The following is a 9,863-nucleotide window of genomic DNA, read 5'->3' as shown; positions in this document are numbered from 1 at the left end:
TCACAAACTTCAAAAACTATGTACGATATCGCTCTTCTGCTGATGCGAAACTGGTATTCTAGTGACCGAAAACTTTCTCCGGTTGACAGAAATCTCAGGGTCAGTGCCACTCTTTCTGAAACGGGTATGGCAACTCTCATTTTGGTTGATTTCTTCGCGATTTTAGGGGCAATAATATCGACCAAAATTTGAAAACTTTTATAAGTCATTCTCATGAAATTGGTGAACGACGACGTATCTTCAGCAGCCAATTCTTTGAAAATGTTTTCATATGCTCCTTTGGCGTATCTTCTCCTTATCCACCGTCTATCTCGCCCTCTTCTTCTCTTCTTCTCTCTTCGTCGTCGTCCAACAATAGCTGTACTAAAATGCATAACGTTGCCTTTCTTCTCATATTCGCCATATTTGTTTGGGTTTTAAAAAAATAATTGCTTCATAGGACTGATTTCCTCTGAGCGCTATATATTGTTTCTCACTGATGTTTCCTAGTGTTTGCCCACCCTGAGAAACATTGAGAAACATTGGCGGGAAACAATGTTTCCGAAACAATGTTTCCTAGTTTGCCCAAGGCTTAAGACACCCTGTTGCTGTTGGCGAATAAGTTGTTGGAGGGCGTTACTTTGTTGGTCTTGTATTTCAACAATTCGTCGGAACGATTCGTCACGTGGAGTAGATGTTGAGTTGCTGGCGAAGTCCTGCCTCGAATTGATCTTGGGAGTATTTTCCATACTTTGATGTTGGTTGTCCACTGTGAGTTCGGTTGCGAAGGGATTCTTTGACCTTCCGGTACGAGCGTCTAATAGCAGGGAAGGGTCGGATTGCTTAAGCTCTTGGGCCTCGGCTTGCTCGTACACGTCTCTTTCAGCTTCGGCAGCGGCTATTTCTCCGCTCAGCTGTAACTCTTTCTTTCGTTGTGGCAGGGTGAGCTCCTCCATTTCGAGCTGATGGACACGACGTAAGGTTTTAACCTGCGATTCTAAGGCAGCCTTCTTCGCAGCGGCCTTCGCTTTCGAACTGCTAAAACTTGTTGCCGAACCACATAGCGAGTTTGAACGAGACGATACGCGGGAACCTACTTGACTGATCGAATCTTCTGGCCGAATATGACCGCTATGGGAGTCCGAAATGTGATGATCGACGCCAAATGAACTTGATGAAAAGGCCAAGCACGACAAAGAAAATATCGATATCTTCGTTCCTCTGCTGTTATCTGGTATCGACATCCAAAAATACTGTAAACTGTCACTGGAACGTGGATACGAGACAAAAACAGTTCTCTTTTCTTAAGCAAAGCATCACTAAACTTCTTGACACGTTCATGCAAGACAAAGGCAACAAAATGATGCATTTCTGGTAACTATTATTTGTTAGTACGCGTTTACATCAGTGCTGAATAATGGATTCATTCTTAACTGATTGTCGGACTGATAATATGATCAATGAACAATGTAAACAAGCTAAAGAATTATCATTGGATTAATACGCTCGGGCAACTTTCTCCGACTAATTAATGGTGATAGAAACATTGTCCCCGATCCTAATTTTGCCTTCGTATACTCGATTCATGGTATCGTTAAAAAAAGTAATTTCATACGAAAAAAAAACTATGGCAAGAAACTTTGCATTGATGATTTAAGCATCATTCAAAATCAACCTCTTAGCTAACATCGTATATTGCATACATCCAACGACAAAATTACATGCACAAGCTGTTGTAAAACAATAAACATCGTAGCGTACTGATATTGAAGTGAAAGCTGATTAACCAGTGACTTTTTGAAATTGTAAAAAAACCTGGAACACTCCGAAAACTTATTTTATACTTTCAATATATCAGATATTTGTTATATATCACAATGTGTGCCGCCATCCTGGAACCTGACTTCTTTCCTTTTGTACTGTCAACATTGTTTTGTCCAATACATGTCTTATTTCTAATATTTTTGTGTATACTTTTTCTACATTCTCTCTATTGTCTCTCTTGTAAAAAAATGTTTTATGTGTGAATTCCGTCATTCGAAATTTATATGAAGAATGTCCATATAATTGTCTAGAATGTGTATTTCATGTGATTATTTAATTTAATTGTGTAATAAAATCTAATTTTCTATTACTGTATCTGACATATATATTGACTAGTGCATTTCTTTGGCGAGAGAGGTTTATGACATTGAAAACATAAAACTAATCAATTCAATGATTTTTGTCGCAATCTGCCATCTGTTTGACAGTGAGCATAACTTGCAATCAACGTTCCTCACCTAACCCCAAAAAAGGCTGCCATAATATCTAATCCATTACCCTTAGGTAATCGGTTATTTAAACAGATAGTTTATTAACCCTCTAGTGCCCAAGGGTTTCCCTGTGACGAGTAAAATCGTCTGGCGTTAGACAGACTAAAATAGTAAAGTGTCACAATGGCCACTACTTATAAAATCTACTTTGTTTAATAGTTTTTGAGCTTGATGTTCAAAAGACATTATAGGTATAATTGAAAGCCGGTGACCATGCGCGATTTTTGAGAATAACTATATAAATTGCAGTGCTTCGCTTTACTGTAATCGCTGCTGATGTTTTCGAGGCTATACCCACATGTACGCTATGCGTACCTCTCGTTGAAATAATAAATTAAAATTGTTTCCTCGTTTCCGGGCTTTCCCTGTTTTACAAATTATGCGAAGCTGTGTTTTCTTGATCTACTTGTGATGTAGTATATGTTTTATCGGAAGAGAATCAGGTAATCTTTTTGAAATATTTTCGTTTCTTCCGTCTGGACTTTAGTATATAAGTAATATACGACTTAAAATTAAAGCTCAAAGCCAGTAAGTCTATCAAAACTTCTGTTATGAAAAGCAAAAATGTTTGCCAACAACATATTTTTATTTAATTATTATTAACTCAATAAAAGTTTTATTGCTATGTTACAGTGAACTAGTTTTTTATGTCAGCCTTTTTGCTAAATTTTCATAATGCAATTTTTTCAAACAGCCAAACTTTTACTAGAATGTATACAAGTTATAAGTTTGTGTATATTTTTAGCTAAACAAGGCATACTAGTCACTTTATATTGATTTATTTGCCTGACCTGGCAGGGGTTCAGGCAGGTTATTTAACAACCACTGGAGTCAGTGGAGTGGCAGTTAAAGCCTAATATTTTCTTTGACAAGATTTATCATGGTTTAATAGCTATAATTTCTGTACCTTGTACTTACTTTGTAACCATTAATAAAGGGTAGACTAAATTGAGTACAGTGAGACTTATCAGATTTTTCTTATTTTGCAGGAATATTGCATCCTTTAATTCCTTTGTCCTGAACAGGCGCGGATCTAGGGGTGATCAGAGCGATCACGCGACTAAGGTAAAAATTGCCAAGAAAAGTGTTCGAATGAAATAGCAGTCCAGTTGCTAAACACGTGCAGTGTATTGAGCTGATCAGGCACTGGTGATGTTTGGCAGTCCAGTTGTTAAGAGAGTTCCGTGACCAGGCCTTCAAGCACGAGCGCGCAGAAAAGCGGTCTTATGCATGAATTTTGCTCGCTTCGTCATCAAATCCCAGTCATCACATTGGCTGTCTCTCTTTTTGCGTGATTTGTGGGGAGTTCTGATCGGTGAAGCGATCAGGGGCTCGAATCGGGCTATTCAATTGGCTAATTCAAAATCTATCTGAATTCTCATTGGTTGTATTTTTCTGATCGATCAGTGTGATCTGACCTTGACCTGAGAGCGTGCAAACAGCAAGGTTCCTTGGCCTTTCTGAATTCTGATTGACGTCATCGTAGTTTTGACAGCAACGAAAACTCGAACGATTAACTCAAAAGAAACATTTTATTATCAAAACTATTTATTAATCATGTCAGATCTTTACAAAGCCGTGAGATGTGCTTTGGAGAAAGACGATCGGCAATATCTTAAAACTATCGAGGCCGATCTGAAGAAGCGAATAGACGCCGCAGCAAAGCGTTCAACTGAGCAATTTTTAAACAAACTGAAAAACACCAGCTTCTGCCTCACGAGAAATTTTGCTGCGGAATCGTACATCCCGGCGTCTGTTCGGAAGACAACAAAGAAGTTTTGTACGGCCTTAAGGTAAACATAACAACATTTTACAAAAATTTCGTGCATTTGTTTATTGGTGATTGTGTAATTTGTGTTAGAACTGTCAAGCTGCACAAGCTATAAAGTTGAAATTTACACGTTGCACGTTGAAATTTACATAGGATTTCGCTTTAATTTACATATAACTGCGGCGTATGCATACGCTTCAAGAGGAATCGAGGAGTGTAATAATGTATTATCACTACCATGTGAACTACGTGTGTACCTAATACCTTCTGTGAAATGTACAACCCGATGTGTCATGTGTTAGGGTAAAGCAGGCCTTGCAATGAAGATAAATCAGATAAAGCCGTCAGCGTCGAGCTTCAAATGCATCGTGTGCTGGCAAACAAAGGAATTCGTGAAGTTTTTCCAAATGTTGCAATTGCTCTTCGAATTTATTTGACATTAATGGTGAGCAACTGTTCGGGAGAGCGATCATTTTCCGCATTGAAACGCATCAAGAACGTGCTTAGGTCTACCATGACAGACCAGAAACTGAACAATTTATCTATAATGTGTATAGAGGCAGAGGTCTTACGCAAAATCGACTTCCAGGATATCATTAAAGAATTTGCCTCTCGTAAATGCCGCAAACCTATTTTGTAAGGTGCCTGATGTAATAAGAAAACTGTATGTTTTTATATTAAAAATCTAGCCAGTACGGCATTCACGCGGGTTTCATATATTTATCTGGAATATTTGCTGTTTTCTATTTATAGAAACCCAAAGATGCGAGTTTGAATCCTCCTTGAAGCGACGAATTATTTGTTGTTTCTTAGCCTTGCCATGCAGTTAAATAAATCGACACGCACTGCGGGGTGGGCCGAAAAAATACAATAGATTTTTCCACAATTGTATATTTGTATATTGGCTTTACTTTAATATAAAGAATCTCTCTCAGAAAGATAACTGAATTTCATTGTCCGAAGTCTGAACACCAGCTGACAATTTTTGAAAATACATAACAAAACATAATTCGAAGATTAACATCTTAAAATCTAAAATATAGGTTAAAACAAGAAAACAAGAATTTTTATCTAAAATCACAATCATTAGTTTTATGATGGTCTTCACAAACTCGTTGTTGCCTTGTTTTAACTATAAATCTATATACGTTCGTAGTTAACACACACTACACAGTCACGCTAATTCCGCCGCAGTCAGACCAGTGCTGACAAAGTGGTTATCATTTGTCACATGAAGGCTCCCCGATAAAAAGATCTCTGGTTGGTGTAAAAAAAGTTTGCTTTTTGCCGGTAACTTCATTACCCAGCCTTGTTATGTTAAGGCCAGTTCAGACGGGCGAATTTGCTGCGATTTATGTCGCAAAGTTATGGAATAGGCTTCATCATGTTAAGTAAAAAATCCGTTAGCGGTAAGGACATTGAACGGCTTATTATACTGACGAATATTACAATAACAATTCAAACGCTAAAATAAGCGATAAATATATAAAAATCGCAGCAAAAATCGCCCGTTTGAACTGGCCTTTTGGTCTCTCGCTTTCAAGTCTCGCCACATTGAACGCGTTTCTATGATTAACGGTAGACTGGAACTAGTGTTTCTCTACATTCCTGGGATTGGCGGGATTGGTAATCTGGGTATTAAAAATACTACGCCTGCCTGACCAATCTGACAGTATTTATACTACGTAGATTCTAGCGAACCGCCTGACCTAACTAGTGCCTGCGTGCCCTACTATACTTGGCAGTGCTGACCCCATGACAAGACATTCAAGCCCCGTTTACACGACAAACAATTCTGGCACGGTACCCTTAAATATTGGCACCGTACCATTTTGCCTCCCCGTTTACAGGACAAAAAGTTTGCAAAATTGCCGGTCCAAAAAAATTTGACCGGCACTCCAATAATTTGGCACGGCACTCGTAAAAATTGAGCCCTAAGGCACATTTTTCAGCGGTTGATATTTCCGCGGGAAAATTTAAAAATGGCGGCTTTTAACCAAGTACACAATCTCAAATTACTGCTACTTTGGTTCCTTCGAAGAAGAAGAAAAAGAGCTAATATAATATTAAATAAAAAAAGAATGCTGAAATCAGATGTTTATTCAACAAATAAACTCCGTATATCATTTTTGAAGGCAATTTTAGTATGGGTTAATCGTCCACGTTACAGAGCACTGTGGATGCATCCACGGTCATTTTACTGGTTCAAGATGGTTGATCGAGAGTATGATGACGAACTTTGGTATTCCAACTTTCGAGTTACAAGGGGAACATTCGAATTTCTTTCAAGCAAGGTGATGAAATATATACGCCGCAAAGCAGGGCGCTTATATACCGTATATAAGCGCCCTGCCGCAAAGATACAGTCATGCGCTCTGCAATTTCGGCGAAGCGACGGCTGGCCATTACGTTGTACTTCCTGGCATCCACTGCTGAATATAGAACTATAGCCAATTTATTTGGTGTTTCAAGATCGTTCGTGTGTTTATGTGTTAGAGATGTCTGCAAAGCGATAACAAGCAAGTTGTCGCATGTCGTGAGTTTTCCGCATGGAGATGAATTGGTGCAAATTATCCATGATTATGAACAACGCTGGGGTTTTCCCATGTGTGCTGGAGCAATTGACGGGACACACATTCCCATCGTGGCACCGGCCGAATGTCATGCAGAATATGTAAACAGAAAAGGCTATCACAGCATAATCATGCAGGCTGTTGTAGATTGCAAATACCTGTATAGAGATGTGGTGATCGGTTGGCCTGGGAGCGTTCACGACGCACGTGTATTTACAAATTCACATATTTTCAAGAAAGGAAATGAAGGCAATCTATTTCCAGATAATCTCACTATGGAAATACAAGGAACAGAATTGTCACCGTTTATAGTAGCGGATCCTGCTTACCCCCTCTTGCCATGGATTTTGAAAGGTTTTCAGAGAAAAGATGACCAGCCGAGAAGAGAAAGGGTGTTTAACTATCGCCTTAGCAGAGCCAGAATGACGGTAGAAAACACCTTCGGTAGGTGGAAAGGACGTTTCATTAGATTTCGGAAGTGTGTTGATATGGAGGTACCTGCACTGGTCAATGTCGTTTAAGCCTCTTGTATTCTGCATAACATTTGCGAGATTCAAAACAACGATTTTTTGCCGCAGTGGGAAGAAGCAGAAACAGCAGAGGAAGCAGTTGTGGGGGTTGATAACGCTGACATTGTAGAAGCTGATGCACACGATATTCGTGAGGCATTAGCTGATCACTTTTTTTAGCTAGAAATGCTGAGCACAATAATTGATACAACGATGTTAAACTGATATAAATATGAGTATCGATTGACACTAAAACTTAAACTGTATTACTGTTCGCAATATAAAGGTTTTACATGAAAAAACTCTATACAGAAAAAAATTATATGTTGTTAACTTTAAACTTAGCGTACAGTATCTTGATAATTGTTACCAACGTGTAATCCGAAGCAAATTGTCGCATACGCAAGGTTCTTTTGTGTGCATGGCTCTATGCCGACACTTGCATAAAAAATGCAGTAATAACACAACGCACTAACCCAGAATGGATAAAGAACAGCAAATATGAACACGCTACTTAATCCTTAAGACTAAGTTTAAAACTGTACAAAAGGGATTTATAAACCAACATAGGTTTTGTCTCCGTCCAAGTTGTAGCGAGTAAGACTTTGAGCATCATATCCGTAACTTGTTTCTATATTGGTTTGTTGCTGAACGCTGGCAAATGGTTGAGAACAAACACTGGATACAGAGCTGCTTGAATTTCGACCCAACAGATTTTGTGTTGCCAATCATCATTGTTTCATCGGAACCAAGACGACCGGTTAGGACAATTTTAGATTAAGCACGTGGCCAAGGAACTCGCAAATCGTATTATAAATTATATTAAACAATTCGATCTAGAATAAGAGCAAATCAATACAAAGAATATTAATAAAAACATGCATATATAGTTCCGATCAAGTTCGCACGTGTGATATAAATTACCCTTAATAATATGACATAAACAACAATATAAATTCGATAGCTTACTTCTGTAGTGAGGTCCTTTAAGCATATACTTAATGATGGCGCAGGTTAGCTTGTCGTAGTCTCTCACAGATACTTCACATTAATCACATACATACATACATTTACACATTTTCCGTCTCTCTTGCTCTATTTTCCTATCTCACTAATTATGTGCTGGTGTTAAATGTTAATACATGCTCTATATGACCTCATGGTCAAAGTTTATGTCACATGTCCATCATGCCTAGTGAAGCTGTTGATCCAATCATACTAAAAATTTTTAACTCGTGTTCCCTTTCTTCTTTTCTTCTTTCATTCTCCAGTCTTGCTTGTTCCATCTGAAATTGGTGTTCTTTCTCCAACCTTGTCTCTTCAAGTTTCTTATATCTAGAAGATATTAAGAAGGGGGGTAGACTATTTGTCTATTTAAAACCCATAGTTAGATTGACAGTAATAATGTTTAAGAAGCTTTTATACTATTATTGTTTGGCCAATTTTGGACAACCTTTTTTGGTAAAGTTGTATAGAACAAATAAGGCATGCAATGATACCACAACTTTGTGAAAATTATTGAAGGAAATAAAGTTAAAAAATTAGTATTTAACTTCTAAAAAACATTTCTTGATTTTACATGTAAGTTTAAAATATATTATGCATGTCTGAAATAATTGCTAAACCACATATTGTTGAAATACTGCAAAAGCGATGTCTGCTCTGCGAAACTTGCAGTTTACACAGCTTTATAGAGTAAAACAACTTTCTTCCTGCTTGATGTTACTCCATACCTATTCCATACCACCCTAACTGTTACAGGTAATTAATTGTGTGCAGTCTCCTTGAATTGGTTAAAAGCAACTTCCATGCTTTTCTCAATTGAACTCTTTTTCTTCTTCCTTGTTCCAACCTTTTTCTCATGTGTACCTTTCCCTTTTATGGCTTTCTCTTCTTGGTTTTCTAATTTTAGATCAATTTCCTCTGGCACCTCTAATGTATTCAGTCAAATTTTTTTAAGTACAAAGAATGAGGGATCCACCATAGGGACCCATATACACATTTATTGAAAAAGATTTTGTCTCAAGTGTCCCAAGTAGAATGCATGGGTGGGGGAGCAGTAAAAAAATAGGGAATTAAGGAAAAATGGCAAAATTGCTAGGAATTAATAGATGGTCAGGACATGGTCTCCCAAAAATTATTTGAAATATTAAATCCTTTTTGGCATATTTCATCTACAATTAAATGCAATGAAATATCAAATATTGAGTAGTATTAATTATTATATAATGCATGTTTTTTTCTAGTTATCAGAGATTATCGAAAAATAAAAGAACAACATTTAATAATGTTACTCTTACCAACAGCAATTGTATTTCCATCAACAGTACTTGGGCCACATTTTGGACAAATAAATTCATCCTCTTGAGCATACACCATCAGAGAACCACCCTCAGTAACGTGTGTTCCTTCTGAGTAAATATTTTGTTCATACTCACACTTCTGGCATTTGTGAATATGTGTTGAACCTCCCCCATACTTCTCCATTAGATTTTCAACTAGCAAAAAATTAACATGCTCTTAGGATCAATAAAGTAACATTCAATAATTAAGTATTCAAATTACTTTACAACAGATGGTACAAATTTAATACAATTTCGACTTAAAAGATCCATGCAGCTGACAAATGTTTAGAAAAACCAAGCCACATTACATTTGCTGATTTTGATAACTCTGAAACTCACATATAAATATATGCATAGGTGTATACCTAAAC

The 9,863-nt window shown here is 37.4% G+C and overlaps 1 pseudogene; it reads left to right on the top strand.

The window, feature by feature from the left end:
* The first annotated feature begins 6,670 nt into the window (after positions 1 to 6,670).
* Positions 6,671 to 7,327, top strand: LOC114544930 (annotated as a pseudogene).
* The last annotated feature ends 2,536 nt before the right edge of the window (positions 7,328 to 9,863 follow it).

This window comes from Dendronephthya gigantea, unplaced genomic scaffold, assembly GCF_004324835.1.
Source record: "Dendronephthya gigantea isolate DGI-Jeju-01 unplaced genomic scaffold, DenGig_1.0 001061F, whole genome shotgun sequence".
Taxonomy (NCBI): Eukaryota; Metazoa; Cnidaria; class Anthozoa; order Malacalcyonacea; family Nephtheidae; genus Dendronephthya; species Dendronephthya gigantea.
This window is presented reverse-complemented; position numbering and strand designations above follow the sequence as displayed.